At 34.6% G+C, this 18,307-nt stretch overlaps 1 pseudogene across 1 annotated transcript in view; it reads right to left on the bottom strand.

Annotated features, from left to right (window-relative positions):
* The window catches only part of LOC149804801 (uncharacterized), a 155,308-nt pseudogene that overhangs the window by 70,048 nt on the left and 66,953 nt on the right, over positions 1-18,307 (bottom strand). Inside the window, exons 7-11 of the transcript XR_016416698.1 lie at positions 17,228-17,574; positions 16,846-16,918; positions 15,041-15,183; positions 13,480-13,620; positions 8,591-8,623 (exon numbers count right to left, since the gene is read on the bottom strand). The product of XR_016416698.1 is annotated as an uncharacterized LOC149804801 (transcript). The remainder of the gene's footprint in view (positions 1-8,590; positions 8,624-13,479; positions 13,621-15,040; positions 15,184-16,845; positions 16,919-17,227; positions 17,575-18,307) is intronic.

Raw genomic sequence — 18,307 nt, 5'->3', positions numbered from 1 at the left:
AACCACTCAAGAAAACATAAAAAAAATGACAAAATTTGAATATTTCCTTTAAAAAATGGTTATAAAGCAAATGCTGGGGTTTTTTTTACCCATGTGTGGAATCTGTGACTTGAGAGAAAAAATATCCTGATACAATTAAAATATGAATTTAAAAAAAAAAAGTTGTCAACTGTACAATAAAAGTAGTTTTCAAGCAGTAAATATACCACCTGTATGACATATTTAACACCTATATGTTAAATTTTCATGATGTACAAGCCATACTCATAAATACCAAATCTACTGTCTCATCAGCAGCGTTTTCATTCTGGTCTACTGTTTCATCTCAGCGACCTCCTCTGACAAAACTTAACATTTTTTGTTACACTGTTGCACTGACTTAGCACTATGCATTTAGTTTGAGCCAGCTACTTCAAAAGACAATGAGAAGATTACTGCAGTAATGTAGGATTGTTCAGGTCCTACTTGGAGAGAATCATAATTTTGTTGGGTGGTTGTGGTGCTGGTGAATGGTGCCAGAAGAGGGTAGAATGTGCCATAACAAGTTAACCAACTTTAGACAAAACAGAAATTATTGGATCTAACATTACTGCTGCAACTGTGGTGCTGTTCTCTGGTCACAATATGTAACCACCATGTGCATACACATGATTCTAATGGTGGTAGGACAAAAATACCATCTTAAAGGCACCTAACGCTCATAGTTTTATAGCTGAAATCTACCACTTCTGGAAAAATAGTTTGTTTTTGAAGACTTTATTACAGAAAAATAGAACCTAACATTACTGAAACCAGTGGGAACCAATCTACTGGGGACCAGATATGTTATGCCAATCCAATGATGTGTGGCTCAGTAATTGACTTAAGAAGGCTAATATGTGCTCACAAAAGCTGTTAATTGATTACCTTAGTTTGAGGTCAGAATGTTTTATGAGGTGTTGAGTAATGAACAGATCCAAGTTAGTCCATAGTGATTTTCTAATCTTTGAATAATAATGAGCCAACCTTTGGTGGAGGTGATAAGAAAAGGAGAAAATGACCAGAAACTAATCAGCAGAAACATTTAAGTTAGTATTTTGAGTTTTTATATTGTTTTATTGTCGTCACATAATTCAAGATGTTTCTAGAAGAATATTAAAGGGCAGCTCATATTTTTTAGTTTTGTTCAATTCATGTCAAAATGCCAATATACCCACTTTCTCCCAATGCAACGAAACCACCAGCTAAGAAATATGAGGCATAGGAATTCATGTCATGTTCAACTCTGGAACTTTCTCATCAAGTTTGTTGTTGTTGTTGTTGTTGTAGGGTTTAACGCCATTTTTCAGCAAAAGATAGGCTATACATGGCGGCCAGTATAATTGGTGGAGGAAGAACCCTGGAAAACCCCAGGAAGAACCACCAACCCACAATAAGCTACTGGCAGGCTTTCTCACGTACCAACGTTAGCCGAGGCTGAGACTCAAACTCACGCAGACAGAGGTGAGATGGCAGTGATCCGTAACTGCGAGCGCTTTAGACCACTCGGCCACTCGGGGCCCCTTCTCATCAAGGTGAAAACGACACTCTAATGCCAATATGGAGAAGAGTACTGATACATTCTCCATTCTTCAGAAAATAAAAAGTCATTTAAGGGAAATTAAGAATTCCACACATGAATATGTGCAAATTGTGAAATTGTTGGAGATAATTTTAACAGCAGACTGTAAATGAGGCTTCTGTCTCATGGACAATATCTAAAGTATAAAGACAATAAAAACCACTTAAAGCAAAACTAATTAAAAGCTTAAAAACTCCAGACAGTAAGGAGGATATTGATAGAGCAAAAATCTAGTTTTGTACTGAGTACTGGTTTATATCAGGACCTGGAGAAAATACTACTTTTACAGAAATCAAATCAAGTCTAAATTGTAGAAAACGAGGTAACATCCATTTTGTTTAAGTGAATTATTTTAATAGGCAAATAATAATAAAAAAAACAAGTCAATTTAGAGCAATTTTACATTTTTTCTTCTTCAAAGAATAGGTATTTAAACACTGTGTCAATATAATAATAAAAATTATGTCCCTTTGGGGCAAAAGAAGTATGAGCATGTGCAAGTGATTTTATTCAAATATCTTGCCCTTAGACTGTGTCTACAAATAAATTTTCTTCAAGCACTGCGGAGGATAATATTATTGAATAAGTATTTTCTTTTACATAAAAACACCTTGCTTACTTTGTTGGCATTGAAAACACATTGCTTACTTTGTATGCATTGAAAACACATTGCGTACTTTGCACTGAAAACACATTGCTTACTTTCTATACATTAAAAACACATTGCTTACTTTGTATGCATTAAAACACATTGTTTACTTTGTATGCATTGAAAACACATTGCTTACTTTGTATGCATTAAAACATATTGTTTACTCTGTATGCATTGAAAACACATTGCTTACTTTGTTTGCATTGAAAACATTGCTTACTTTCTATACATCAAAAACAATGTGTACTTCGTATGCATTAAAAACACATTGCTTACTTTGTTTGCAGTGAAAACATATTGCTTACTTTTGTATGCAATGAAAACTCATTTCTTTCTTTGTATGCAATGAAAACTCATTGCTTACTTTGCATTTATTGTTATCATGAGCCATCAAATCTAATAAAAGTATATACTGCTGCCATACTTCATAAACCTCCAAATTTAACAAAGAGTGAAAATGTATTTATTTATTTATAGGATTTAACAGTACATCAGTACAATCCTGGCCACATAGTGCTATGATTCAATATCTGAAAAAAGGCAAACAAAATCAAGATACAGCCAAAAGAGGGTTAACAAAATTCTTTAAAGTACAAAGTTTTTTAAACATAATCTGCGCTCTTTTAAAAAAAATAATCCAAGACCTTTTCAGTTGCCTCTTTTAGGTACCTCTCATGAGAAAAATGTTATCTGTGCTTTGTAATATATTTAAATCTTTATTCCTCAAACAGGGCCCACTCATTAGAAATTGACAATTAATACAACACAGTACATGATAATCAAGTCGGTAAAGATTCAACTCATGCCTTTTTTTTATTATGATACATGCAAATCTTATAAAAATCAACAAAACTCTACATAACCCTTTATACTATTGTATTTCACATAATGCATGTGTTTCACAGACTCTACTTTTTACTGTTATAATGTCCAAATGTGCTAAATTGTTATATGATCTACACATGTTTATGTTCTATAAAGAAGAGACCTTTTTGTGAAGCTGGTGGTAGTCTTGGCTGTTGTTGTTGTAGAGTTTAACGCCATTTTTCAGCACAAGATAGGCTATACATGGCGGCCAGTATAACTGGTGGATGAAGAACCCTGGAAAACCCAGGGAAGAACCACCGACCCACGAGAAGCTACTGGCAGGCTTTCCCACGTACCCACGCTAGCCAAGCCTTGCACTCAAACCCACGCAGACAGAGGTGAGATGGCAGTGATCTGGAACGGTGAGCGCTTTAGACCACTCGGCCACTCGGGGCCCCAGTAGTCTTGGAATAATTTTATAGCTGATACTTTTCTATCAGAGTACAAATTAAAAAGATGTCTCCAAACAAATATATGATAAAACGTATTTGGACCAAGTTCTGACAGACATTGTGGGGTAAGCATCTGTGATGGACACAGAAACAAAATGATTTACAATTTCACTGTTTCCTCCACCCCATAAAATACTGACCACTCTGCTACATAAGAAAAATACCTGAGTTAATTCTGGTTTGATATTTCCACATACTAACACAATAACTATTAACAAACCACTGTTATGCTATGACCTATATATTCAGTAATATTTGTTTAACATCCATTTGATTTTATTCATATCTAGTTCCTAAATGTTCATTTACTGATGCAATTTGCTAATTTTATGGTTCATTTTAATTAATTTCCTGTGATTCTTCAGAATTGCTTGTTTCTGTTTGTTTCAGGTAATTAGGCATATGTAGTCTACTTTAGCCAACATTTTCTTTTCTTTTCAAAAGATAAAGGAATAAAGAAAGTATGCATACATTATTACAAGCAAGTTGATTTCAAAGCATCATCATACAGCACTCTGTGTGTGTTCATTACATTTCGCAAAGGAATGTTATGAGAGGGATACTGAAAAAATGGCAGCTCTAGGAGAAGCAAATGCTAGGCCTGGACTAAAAGTTGGCGCTGTTCCAGATATACCGTTGGATATTTTAAATCCTGGGTAAAGTGTTAAACATGTGAGTTACGAAAATAGGCAGAAGGCCGAATAAGTGATAAAAAAATGCAACAATCATTTCACACATCTTTTAGCTACACCAGCAGTACTAAAAAAATCTGATAGCCCAACACCCAGGGCTCCTCTGATTTTAGTTCGGGCCCATCCTGTATTTCAAAGTGAGGTGACCGTCGGGGTTGTCAAAACAAAAATTGTTTGCTGAGGAAACTTTGATCGCACTGGTGAAATGAGTAAAATTGTATTTTCAAAATGTTGACACAGATGCCTTAACACGGCACAATCTAAATCAACTCACCACTGTCCGAGGTGAAATTGAGATCCGATTTTAATCAAATGGAAGCTTTGCTAAAAATAAAATTATAAACCTGTTGTGTTTCGCTAAAACACAATATTCAGTAATCTTAAAAAAAATGTTACATTTTTTTTTTTAATTTCAGCCTATGCCTGTTACATGTAGTATGTATAAATGGTAATCTGTAATGATTGGAACTGATACAAAACTATCTCTTGGGCAGTTTAAATAGCAGCAATTAAAAAATTTCACATTAACTGGCCAACATTAGACTGGAGGAGACTACTGACCCCACCCCCTTGCACCAATGTGCGAGCTCCCATGGGTCGTGCCATTTTTCCCTGTGATACGCCTTATTATTCCCTCAGGACAAGCCCCTTTTTTGTATTCTGGTCAGCTGTGGCTAAACTGCAAAATAGCTAAAGTTTTGATTTAAGTACACAATCAATAAAGCCAGTGTGACTAATTAACAGTTAATCCTTATCCTCGCATTTTTCTTGTGAAAAGGACTGCCCTTCGGATATACTTCAAAGAACATATGTTCGACAGTGTGTGTATGTAAGCACCAGCAATTGATTGCCAAATAAACGATGCCTATTTTGTTGTAATTTACGATGCCTAGGACTTATTTTAACAGTTCAAATCTGCAGTCACAAGTTACTGGACAAGTGGCAACTGTTTTTCCACATTTTATGCCCCACCTAATTTCCTTAGGTTTAATTCCTAATGCATGCAACACTATTTACCGAACAAAATATTTATTCTGAATTAGTTCTTTAGGGGCACATATACTGCATGGTATATTTTATTCCTTCTTTTAATTTAATCATGGTAATTAAACTTTACATATACAGTAGAGGAATGTCAGGTGTTAACTGGCCAAGTTTCTTTGGCAGAAATGGAGATGCGATTTTGTTTGAAGAGAAAATTTCACAGCATTCACAGTGATCATTCATTTAAGCTAATTGGTGACAATTGTATTCTTTGATTTTTTTTTTTTTATTACTACAGTACTGTTGTAGTTGTTTAAAAACATCTGAAATTTATGTGAATAATGTTTAATCTTAACATTCTATTTACTGAAGAAAAAACGCTGTCGTGTGATATTATTTTTTTCATCCAGTGCCGGATTTAGACGTGTGTGTGTGTGATTTGGATTATTAACATAGCTTGAACAATTTTTCAGTCATATCGCTATGATGTCTGCAGTGTGGCAGTTTAGACATAGTGAGGTCCTAAGCTATAGGAAGCTGTAGAGGCCCTATTTGGTATAAAATAAAACTGAGAGGCCCCTTCAGACTGAGCTCAGACTGTGAGACCCTAAGCTGTAGCTTGTTTAGCTTATACCTAAAACCAGCACAGATTTCATCACTACAATATTAACAAGTGATAAAATAGAATATGGCATATGTGGATTGCATACATTATATCTATGTATGGTTTGGTTATTTTTTCTTCTGAGAAATGAAAATTGACAAACATAATGTAATAATCAGGACTTCTCTTCAAAAAATTGGGAGATTTTACAAGATCAGGTGGTAGATGAGGAAATACCCCAAATATCTGGAGGTTTTTCTCATGTCTTGGGAGCTGATGGGTATGAACTGTCCGGGCTTGTGGAATTTCAGTCAGGGCCTGAGTTTATTTAAGTCACCAGCCCAGGACCTGTGCCTAAAAATAATTTCTTTGAGCACTGACCAGTACAGTACATAAACTATTGTACCAGATAACAGATTCAACTTTTGAATGTGCAACCCAAATCTTGTCTCCTCCTGTCCATCTCACTCGCCATGTTTATGTTTGTATCTGAGGACTGGTTAGTATTGCATCACAGGACCACATGATCTGTTGTCTCATCAAAACTCTGCAATTTACGGAATCATGGTATCTTCCATGCAATATAATCACTACTCCCCGTTCATATTTAATTTATAAACATTACAGTCAAATTAAAATCTTTAGAGAATTACATATGTAAAAGGAAAAGTTTGATTTCTGGTGTCCTTTAAGTTCAGTTTCACAAGCAAGATAATCAGTAAGGAATTAATTTTTAAATAAAAAAGTAGTTCACAACAAATGTGATTTATTATAAAAAAGCACTGGTAGATAATTAATGAACATTAAAGTGAAATAATTACAAGATCCAGAACAAGAAATGTTTAACAAAACAGGCCACCAACTTACTTTATCATTTGCTTGTGACCATGACCTGGAGGAAATGGGTATGACAATATGAACGATATTGTCAAGATGTGTAAAGGTTCAAGTGTCATTAAAATCTCTTAAGTGCTTTAAAACTTACACCCATACATGTGTGATGGACACATATTTATATCTTCCCTTGCCCAAACCTTGGTACAAGGGGCATGGCCATGGTATGTGACACACTATTCATGTTAAATAACTGGCGAAAGTTAAGTGGTTCAAAAGTTATATTGATTATATTTTCAGGATGTACTATTTTGTACATTTACCTTTTATTATATACCTCTTATTTAATGTTAACACCTGTACCTTTTATAGTTTACCTTGTAGTACTCTATGTTTATGTTAATACTTAAGATTTTACTTTTTGAAATTCTTTATATTAACATTGCTTTTAGCTTAACTTGTAATCAACAACATACAGCTAGTATTTTGTTGACATGGCATTTAGCCCTATTTCAAAAACATGCATCAAAAGATGTTCTTCAGACGAAGACACAAGTCAAAGAAATCTCACTTGCAATGACTTTCTATTTTAGCATAAGTTTTTAACTATGGTATGTGATACACCAGCAATGTATGATATATAATTGGGAACAGTTTTATTAAAATGCCTTCACTGGTTCAAAATTTATTCTCTAAACAAGGCTGAAAGTCAGGATCATATTTTGCCTTGCTGTGGTGCTGATAATGACTTTAACACAAGGGACTTGATTATGGTACATGACACACCATCTAATCATGATATTATTGGGTAAAGTTGCACGAAAATCTCTCAGACGTAACACTGTTATACCTAGACAAGTAAATGTTAATGGGCTGACACAGCCAGACATGATTATGCCCATTTTGAGACAGATGTATAAAAACTAACCAAGTTTGAGGAAGCCACCACCACTGCTGGAATGAGTGACCCCTACATATCACCATTACTAAAGCAGGTAACATAAAAACCTTCCTAACTAGCATGAGTAGTCCTTCTTTTGATAGTTTCTCTACAAAAAAGTTAAATATTAAGCATACATAAATGAATATACCCTACAGTAGACAGTAGACCTAATGGAACTTGCCATTATTCCTCTAAATTAGATGTTTGTGTATCAAAGAAAATGCATACTGTCTCCTGATTGTCCTTCAATTACAGGTGTCTTGTTACACAGACTTGTCTCGTTATTCCAGAATCCATATATCTAATGATGTAATATTATAACGTCAATGTCTGAGAACATGGTTTCATCAATTACTACTGAAACTGATTTAATTATTCCTTGTAACCTCTTTTGTTAGCAAATAAAAGGTGTGGGCCCAACATTACCTAAATTAACAAGATTCTACTGCGCTATGTGTTACAATTCTTCAAATTTTACTTGTGTAACTACAAAGAGTTATATAAGATGAAGAGCTTATAACGTCTAAACCAAGCAATCCATTTACTACTAGGATTTGAATGATATGTGTGCTATCTAAAATTTAAAATGTAAATTTACAAGAAATTTCAACATTCCCCACAAGATTCTGAAAATAGAAAACCAATAAAAGGCACCAGGAAATTAGTAACAAGACTCTACAACCATGTAGGGAGACTGATCAAAAGGCTCCTGGATAATTATGCTAGATACTTGTACCCAAGTACTACAACCCTTACACACACTACTTGTACAGAGAAATTTACTGGAGATTTCTCAAAAGCAAAATAAATTAAAAATCCAACACCATTAAACTTTTTTAGAGATATCCTTCCTCAAAAAAAGTATATAAAGAGAAATAATATAATGAAATTAAGAAAAAATAAAATAACTATAATAAAAATATAAAATTGAAATTTAAAATACTCGGGATCTGAATACTTACAAGTAAGCTGACTTAATTCCAGAAAGCAGCGTGCTTATATTACACATAGTTACCTTATAAAGACATATCACATAAATGTACAGTATATCACAATTGTCATAGTAATGCTGAAAAATATATATATATATATATATATATATATATATATATATATATATATATATATATATATATATATATATATATATATATAAGCAGAAGATAATTGGTTGATTCATGTTAATGCCGAAATATCTATGTAAACAGAAGATGGTTGGCTGATTCACGGTAATGCTAATATAACCCACAGAAACAGAAAACAAATAATTGGCTGATTCATGTTAATGCTGAAATAATAACGCAAACACAAATTGGCTGTTTAATCCTACAAACAACAGCAAAAAAACAGTCACCTGTTTCGTTTAAAGTGTGTGGTAAGTACTGCAAAGCACAATATTTCAGTATCATTCAATGAATGTAGCAGACTGCATGCTAGTTAACACAAAATTGTAGTAAATGATGGATACTTAACACTCATTTTAACCATTTTTGGCAATTAAATACATTAGCAAATGTAGCATCCATGCAAAATTTGCTAACATTAATTGCTTACACAAATATTTTTTATTTACAGTACATGCAAAACAATTAATCAGATGTAAATTTTGATGAAAGAACACACAATATACTCTGGTATAATAATTTGGTACACAAGAAATCTTTTTTATTTAGGGAACATAAAGGATAACATTTTATAAAGTGTAATTTATTTTAATATATCAAGATCAAAGGAAAATGTGTATTGTGGTTTTACAAAAATGCCTGTCCCAATGGCAGCACTGTCCTGAGTATTTAGATCAAATGAGATACAACCCAATTTCATGCTGATAATGGACAATATACTTTCAAAGTTCACTAACAAAGGCAAACATCTGGTAAGGACAACATTTCATCCACACAAAGTTCAAGTCGATATTCAATCATTAATTATAAGTCAACAGTAATAATTGATAAAATCAAAATACAACTTAAGACTGAACAATTAGATTTCTCCTTGTATAAACAGATTTCAGACATTGTTTGTAAATATGAAGCCAGTTCCATCTGTTGACAATTTAGTTCAGTAAATTTTGTCTCCATTTACTGTTCTTAGATCACCAAAAGTATGAAATAATGACATTTTTTAGTCTTTTTAATAACAAAACTATAGGGATACTAGACAATTAAATTAATCAAGTGTCATAGCCTAATCTCGATGGGCAGTAGGTAAATAGTGCTGCGAAGGGTTACAAAAAATGAACAGTAACCTTGACCTTAAAGATAGTCACAACTGTTGTATGCATCATCCCATCATAAGATACATAAGATCTATGTGGTACATAAAATGCCTTCAAACTGGGAACAATGTGTCATATGGTTCTTCCTTGTAACTCAAACAGCTTGCATGATGATAGCTTGCAGAAAGAAAAAGAAACAGTAAAACATTGGCCTGAAGCCTTGACCTACACTGGATCCCAAATGTGTAATTCTATCAAACGTCTAATGACAATGCACAAGTATAACAAACTTGATCCATTTCACAACTCTGAAATTACAGAGCAAAAGGACAAATGTGATGGAAACTCGAAATGTTGCCCTGTGACCTTCACCTTGAAGATGGGACCCCAATGAGGCACACTACACCTCCTTGTGATGATGTAGCTATAACAATCTTAATCTCAAATAACCTGAATTTTATAGTGGAAAGGAAAGTGAAATGGAAAATTTGAATATATCTATTGAAATATTCAACCCCTGACCCTGACCTTGATGATATGACCACACAATACGTCTATCTCTGACATAAAAGTATACCATGTTGCATCCTATAATCTCAAACAGCCCTCAAGTTGAAGAGCAGAAAGGAAAGAAAAATGGAAAAACATAGAACAAGGTGTGCCATGACCTTGCCCTTGAAGACACATCTGCTAATAATACCAAACTTAATCCCATAACCTCAAATGGCTCTAAATTAAAGACTGGAACAGGAAAGTTTGAAACACAGAATCTCTAATGTGGTTCATAGCACACCACCTAGTGAAGATATACATCAAGTTTCATCCCATAATCTCAAACAGCTATGAAGTTACAGAGCACGAATGAAAGTGATGGAAACTATTTACTAAATAACAATACCAAAATGGTTCACAACACATGTCTTCTGATGTTATACAATTTTACAAAGTTTCATCCTTTAATCTGAAGGTTTAAAAGTTGCTGAATTAATGGGAAAGAATGGCAAAAACCTTAACATACATATCTCTGTCACTGACAACCAATGTAGACCTGCCAGCCCTGACAAATCCGTCTCAGTAAGGCAGTTGATTTTTTTCTGTAAGATTGACCCATTTTCAGTAAGGTGTAACAAAATATCAATAACTGCTATTGTAAAGCTGGAAAACATAATTAAAAGTTTGACGCATCAACGATAAACATTATGGTCAACTGAAAAGTCTGTAAAGTATGCGTGGACTTTATTTACCACTAGTACAGCTGCACAAGCTCTAGTTCCAAACCCTATGCAGCTCAATGGCTTGTTGATATCTCTCAACTTGATATAATTCTTGGAAACTGTTTTCCATTTCACATGACGAGTGAAATGCTCAATGGCTTGTTGCTATCTCTCAAATTGACATAATTATTATAAATTGTTTTCCATTTCACATGATGAGTGAAATTCTCCCGCCAAGAGACATACTCAAATTGAAACGTGATGTCCAATTTTCATATCTGTTTCCTTTACAGCTTTTATTCACAAAAATCTGAGTACTCCTTTTTATTCTTCTGCACTGATTAGCAACACTTTTCTAGAAGCTTATTTTCCCCTTAAACATGCATTGCTTTTTGAATGCTTTTAAAAAAATTCTATAATCATCAGTTTGATCATGCAGACGCACATGAACAAATAGGTGCAGTTTAAAGTGTCTGGGGTGCTTTTGTAAAGTTAGTCTGATTCCCTGACTAATTTTACTAATTCTAAGATGAAACCTGGATTCAAATAAAACATGGATGAACCAATTATCCGGACTTTTCGGCAGCAATAATTTTTCTGGTTTTTTTGCTAGTATCCATAAGTCCATATTTTAATGGTAATTTTCATAGGACTTATGGCAAAATCATAAGAGTTGGCAGGTCTGCCAATGAGTTAACTAACATACATTCTAATGATGATGTGAGTATACCAAGTGGTATCCCACCCTTAATGTCAAATGGTTGTTAAGAGTGGGGGAAAAAAGTGTGACATAAATTTAAAATATTGAGCCTTGACCCTGAAGCTAGGACACCACTGTGGTGTGTGACACATCTTTTAGTATCAGCAAAAAAAGTTTCATTCCTTAATCTCAAACATTTTTAACTCATTAACCCTGCATGCCTCATTTATGCTTCATGCAGTTGTACCCTACATCTGAGCTCTGTGCCATCAGCATTGCTTAAGATGCACCAAAGTGGGAGCAGAAAATTAGACAACTGTAGTTCTAGACAGCTGTAGTTCCAAACAATGTAGACTTTCTACTTGTATTACAAAATAAATCATGAAATATTAATTTTTTTAACCAGATTATTTTAGGCCAAAATTACTGGTTGCTGGAACCAAAGTTTGTGTACAAATTTTTGACTTTTGACCCAAGATCTAAAGCAGACTGGTCCAAACTGTACATAGACAGGAAAACATTTACAAAAATTAGCATAAGTTTGAGATTTGAAGTAAAGGGGACAGGACAAGAAAATGATAAGTCCTAGAGGCAAAAACAAAAACAAGTCAAATTTATACCCTTTTGCACATACACATCCAAACTGCCAATCAAAATCAATGTCTTTAATACAACTACGCATCTGGTTAAACAAAATTTCTCTGAAGTTGATGTATTTAATGGATTGATAAGTAACCCCAAGAAAACGTTTCCTTTCTGCAATTACAGGCAAAAATGACAAAAATCTCCAGGGATTAATGTGTTAAATTTACCAAGCAAATGGAATTGTGTGATAGTAAACTTAAAATACTTAGTCATGGCCTTGACCTAGAAGAGAGGATAACAATCCATATTTTTCTTAAGATAATGTACTACCATACAAAGTTTCATCCCTTCTTCTAAAATAGCTTAAGAGTTATAGGACAGAAACTGTGATGGATGGATTGACAGATGTATGGAAAATGAAAATGTCCCAGACAATACTGAGAAGCAGCAAACAAAGGCTCCATCCAATGAGGATATGTATATGCCTTAATGTTAGGACAGTGACATGAGTAATCTCTTGAAGGAAGATGTACGCAACAAATAAACATTACACAAAACAAAAAAAGAGAACACAACTTTCTGGTAAACAATTTATTAGGTGCAATTTATTATGTGCAATAGCTGAGTGACTAACAGAAAATGACAAGACTATCAAAGTGTTCTTACCATAGCATATGGCACAATACTACCATGGGATACTTACAACAGAATAACACAAGGCAACCAAGGAGTACCAACAACAGAACATGGCACAAGACAACCAAAGAGTACCTACAGATCATGGCACATGGCTACCAAGGAGTACTTATGACACAAAATGGATCAAGACTACCAAGGAGTAATTACAACAGAATATGGCACAAGACTACCAAGGAGTACTTACAACAGAATAACACAAGGCAACCAAGGAGTACCAACAACAGAACATGGCACAAGACAACCAAAGAGTACCTACAGATCATGGCACATGGCTACCAAGGAGTACTTATGACACAAAATGGAACAAGACTACCAAGGAGTACTTACAACAGAACATGGCACAAGACTAAAAGAGTACTTGCAAGATAACAAGGCAGAAGACTACCAAGGAGTACTTATAACAGAACATGGTAAAGGTTACAAAGGTGTACTTACAATAACTTGGACTCCGTGGATTTCTCCATGTGTGCATGTCTTTCATCTACCTCTTTTACCAACAGAGAGTTCCGTGCATTTGCCTCACTTAGGTCTAACTTCAGTTTCTCACTAGCCCACAACTGCTGTTCCAGGGATGCCCTGTTTGGTATATTTTCATTACACACCACTTAATACTGGTAAAATGAAAAGCATTTGACTGAGTGTAATTTGTTTTAAGTGTATACATGCAATATACAGGAATTTTCTTTCTATTCTGTGACTTCATTTGACTCTAATCTAAAAGATTTAGGAAAAAAGCAATGTTTACTATTTTTGTTTTTTTCTTACTAAAGAGTTAAAAACACAAAACATAACTTTTTTTTAAATATAGCAACCAATGGCATTGGCATATACGTGATAACATAAAAACAATTTCTGGCACTTTTATATGGCAAATTATTTTAAGATGTTTTCTATGAAATTGCCTAAAATATTTTTTAATAGTAGTGAAAAAGTTGTTTAAAGATTTTTCAATGTTTAGCCATGTTGGCCATATTTATGGTGGACTGGCATCATTTGTAACAAGAGGCCCAAGTAGGCTTGCCTGGCCTATGTAGAAGTGAAAGGACACATCCTATGCAAACCATCTCTCAATCTTTATCAAATGTTTATTTTAACTGTTTTACTACATCCTGATAAAAAATTCTTTCTAAGGGTTAGGGCACAATTAATTTGCATGGGTCTCTTGCTCATAATCAAAGTCATCCAAAATCCTGATGATAATAAACCCTAAACAGATCAAAGGTGGTAACAAGCCAAGTCAATTATGTGAAAGATTACCTCATTAATATGCACTGATCTTGCTCCTAAAGAAGCCTATTTTCAAAGTTTGATCAAAACTGAATCAGAAATATATCCTCCAGAGTGGTAACAAGCTCAGCTAATCAGATGCAAAATCACCTCATTATTATTTGCAGATCCATCTCTCCTATAATATAAGCATATACTCCAATAATATTAATATTTTCTTACATTTGCAGTTGTTTTTCACAAATGTGACATTATGAAGTCAGTTAAGAAAAAAGGTGCTCTTCCAATTTTGATACAATGCATCATACGCCTTTTCGAATTTCTGAAGCACAAGTCATATTTTTAATCTAGATATAATCAAATTGGCTTCCTTTCATGCTGGACTGAATTTTCTCAGGTTAATTAGGGTTCTAAGCTGACAAGCTTCACACTGGTCAAAATGCAATTGCTTTTTAGATACAAGCGCTAAACAGGTACACTTTCACAAAAGAATGACAGACACCTTAGGCATTTCACAGTGATCTAGTTATAATTGTGTTTAAACTGTGGTTGACTACATAGAATTTTATCAGACCAGAAAATCAGAATGTGACAGAGCTTACCATGATGGCATAATCTGAGACTAAAAACAAGATTAATTCTGCAAATATCAGAATGGTTGGTATCTTTGAAATAATAGCAGTCTTTGATCCACTTTCTATTCTTTATGTCCATTTTTGTCCCACTGTGATTTGGCTTCATAAGCATGGATGAAAATATTTGTACTCACTTGAGATGTCTAAGTTCCTGCTGGTATGAGGCCAGTGCTGCCTGGTACACCAAACTCTGTTCCTCTGCATTTAACAATTCCTGCTCCAGTGCATAAGACAGATCAGCTAGGTTTACCTTGGTGTTAAGGTCAATTCCCAAGGCCTGAAAAGACAGTAAATACAACTGACATTTTGAAATGCCAAATTCTATTTCCCTTCATTTGCTGATTTCTTTTCCATAACCTGACACAAGTGACTGCTCCTCTGGATTCACCAGTTCTTTTTCTATGATATTTATCAGCTCAGTCTGGTACACCTTCATGCTGACCGCTCCAGTGGCCTAGTGGTTAGAGCATCTGCCTTGGATGTGGAAGGTAACAGGTTCAAACCCCAGCCATTCATACCAAACACTAATAAAAATGGTACTAGCAGCTGCCTCGCTAGGCACTCAGCAATAAGAGGTTAGTGTCAGGACTGGTTAGAATTGTGTCAGGATAATAAAGCTACATTAAAAATCCAAATCACACACACACACTCACCTACAAGCCCAGGTAGACTACTAATACAGCCAACAAGCGAGATTTCTTAAATGACATGGCCAAATGAAAGAAAATCCTCTAATTCAAATTATGTTCTAATTCAAATTATGTCACAATGGCAAGGATGCAACTGAATAGTAGTTTTAAGACAAGAACAGGGGTCATAACTCCTTCATCAGCCTACTTTGAGACCACTCATCTTGAAAGACATTTTGTTGGGAAAATTGTTGGTCTCTCAAGACAGGTTTTTCATTGCTGTACACTATGCTACATACTTGTGAATATGTGGTCACTTCACCCTACTTATCACTACTATTGGTGTTCCAATTTGAATTTTGTACAAACCATCATAGATAGGTGATTATCAATTTTCAAAAAATGAAAAATGGATTCAACTTAAATGAATTCATTTTTAGTGGGCTCTGTATGTTTTGATCAGGGGCAAAATTACAGAAGCACATGACCCATCAAATAATTTCTAAAATGGTCCATTTCTTTTCTTCTTAATTTAGGGAATGGACACAGGCATATTAATGGATTACTGTAGTTTTCTGATCCAAGCAGATCTCTGCATCTGTCCCAACTCAGAACTCTCCTCGGATAAATCTTGGTCAACTGAAATCTGACCTTATCAGGGAAGCTTATATTTCTGAGAATATGATTCTAACGACAACTGCATCTAAATTTGCACACTTATCCCTTGCTTGCATCTTGTATTTCAATATCAATGGCCTTAGGTTACATATAAGTTGTAAATACACCCAAACCCTACTACAACACATTTCATTAGAAGACTATAAGTAAAGGTGTCATCCAAAGATAAAACCTGAAATAAGGACAAAGTTTGCTCATTTAAATCAACAATTTTGAATTGTTAGTGGAAAACATAGCAACATATCAGCACTTATGTATCGCATATCAGCAGTTGCTAAACCATCTTGGGTTAAAATGATAACAGACTGGGCTGCAACAGTAAATGACCTTAGTGAGAACAATAGTGTGTTCACATGCAACATTTTCTTCATTATTTGACTTGTCTCAATAATACATGATACATTACATAACATGGTGGTACATGTATTCTGTGAACCAGGGACCATTATGTCAGAGTGGGGCTATTCCTGTAAAATATTTCCCCAGCCATGAACAACTGCAGCTAAAATTTGTTCACTTATCCCTTGCTTGTATCTTGCATCAATATCGATGGCCTTAGGTTACACATAACTTGTAAATACACCCAAACCCAGCTACAACACATATAATGCATAACAAACAACAGTACTCACCAACAACACATCAGTTCCATGGTGTATATTGTATTTCTCCCATAAGTCAATGATTGCATCAGGTCTGGCAAATCTGGAAGAGGAATATCAATTTGTAGCCCTTATCTTCAAAAATTCTGACAGAAATAATGAATCGATAATCTTAAAGAAATGCAATGGCTTCACTGTTTCATACTATATATATAAAAGAATCAATCAGACAGCAAGTCACTTATTAGAGTAATATTTTATTAGAATAATATTTTAATTAAAAAAGGTCCCTTATTGTCAATCATTATTCACTCTCCATATTGAAAATAAAATATTCACTGAAGGTAACAGGGATTGGTCAGGAAAATGATGTCAAATAGGTATGACTGATTCAGCTGCCCCAAACTCTTACCCTGTATGTTCTGGGTCAAGTAAGGAGAACAGCCCTGACATGCCACTGCCTGGGATCAGTGATGGTGTGATCCTCTCATCATTTGCAGATGGAAATTTCAATTTCTTCTGAGCAGAGTATGCTCTCTGAGTAGGGGTGCCCAGTGCTCGTGCTCCCCCTAAAGTGGCAGTGGGTGTGCTCAACTGACTTGGAGTTGCAGCCCCACTTTGCTGGGAGGGTGTGGCCCGATTGGAACTTATGCTGCTAGTGGCAGCTCCATTATGCTGTGAAAGTCCAACAAGAAATTCATCAAAGCTGACAAGGTTGTCTTGGTCTGCATCCAGCTTCTCAAACAACTGCTTCAGTTCCTAAGATGCAAAAGTAACACCAAGTTACAGTGATATTCACAGTTATTCCTTCAGCTTTAATAATAAATCCAACAACATGGTTAACTTCTCATGGTCCAATCAAATCCTATAATACCTAAAACTAGTTAAATTATCTACATATCACCAATGTCTTTGCAATACTGACACTAGTTACAGTGACACTGTCTACACATCACCAATGTCTTAGCTATACTTTGACACTAGTTATAGTAACATTATCTACACATCACCAATGTCTTGGCAATACTCTGACACTAGTTACAGTGACATTATCTACACATCACCAATGTCTTGGCAATACTCTGACACTAGTTACAATGACATTATCTACAAATCACCAATGTCTTGGCAATACTTTGACACTAGTTACAGTGACACTGTCTACACATCACCAATGTATTGGCTATACTTTGACACTAGTTACAGTGACATTATCTACACATCACCAATGTCTTGGCAATACTTTCATTGTTCATCCTAATGACAAGCACATAAATTTTTTGTTGTTGCAGAAACAGAAAATCTTGTTCCAATTTAGTTTACAATGTCAGAAGTAAGAGCCTTTCCAGCCATATTAATTTGTCATGGTTAAAATACAACTATTTTATAAAAACCCAGCTCACTAACAGGCAAAATTCATAAATGCAAACAGAAATTCATCTGCTGGGTCCTTAAATGAAAATAATCCACTCCACCTAGTTAAATTTTGCTG

The sequence above is a fragment of the Sinohyriopsis cumingii genome, chromosome 2 (genome assembly GCF_028554795.1).
Source record: "Sinohyriopsis cumingii isolate HCF-2022 chromosome 2, ASM2855479v2, whole genome shotgun sequence".
NCBI classification, from domain to species: domain Eukaryota; kingdom Metazoa; phylum Mollusca; class Bivalvia; order Unionida; family Unionidae; genus Sinohyriopsis; species Sinohyriopsis cumingii.
The sequence above is the reverse complement of the archived record's forward strand: the minus strand, read 5'-3'. Positions and strand labels throughout refer to the sequence as shown.